We start from the raw sequence: 710 nt of genomic DNA, 5'->3' as shown, positions 1-710 counted from the left end.
AAGATCCAACAAAAAAAAGAGCCATATAAACCATTTCCAGGATAAATATGATTAGTTCATCCATTCTTAGGCCTGAACCCTGCGGGGCTACCCTTTGCCAAATAAAATCTAACCTAACCTGAAGTTAAAAACACAGAGACGAAACATTATCCCTTTAACTAATTTTTAATTTAATTAAACCGGCGTTTTATCTAACTTAAATTTGCTTCAATTTTGAAGAATCTTGCAATGAAAAGTATCTTACAGGAAATATTTTCACAGACTGAACAAAAATCTGCCAAAATTATGACGCATAGGCCTAAAAATGAGGAAGGGAAAAGTATTTTGGAAAACAATTATTAGAAATGGTATTTTACATATTAATACAATACGCCATCATTCTTAAAATATCCGTTTACTGTAGACTTAAATAACAGTTCAACATTTTTTTCATGACGCGGTTTTAAATTGTCCATAATTATCTCTATTTTAATAGCTGTGAGAAAAGGAAGGAAGCAAAAACGTATAAAAACTTTATTTACATTAAAAACATGCAGCTATAGGCAGTTTCGGTCAGTTCCCTTATTTATCTTGTGGTCCTCCCCAACAAACACAGAAAAACAACAAAAAACCAAAACACAATATTTTTAACTTTATATAAAATGGCAAGGGATTAGACAATTGATGTACATTCCCAATGATGATAAGCAAAACTTTCAAATCTGTAGATC

Source organism: Acartia tonsa, chromosome 9 (assembly GCF_053477335.1).
Source record: "Acartia tonsa isolate MP-2025a chromosome 9, ASM5347733v1, whole genome shotgun sequence".
Classification (NCBI taxonomy): Eukaryota; Metazoa; Arthropoda; class Copepoda; order Calanoida; family Acartiidae; genus Acartia; species Acartia tonsa.
This window is presented reverse-complemented; position numbering follows the sequence as displayed.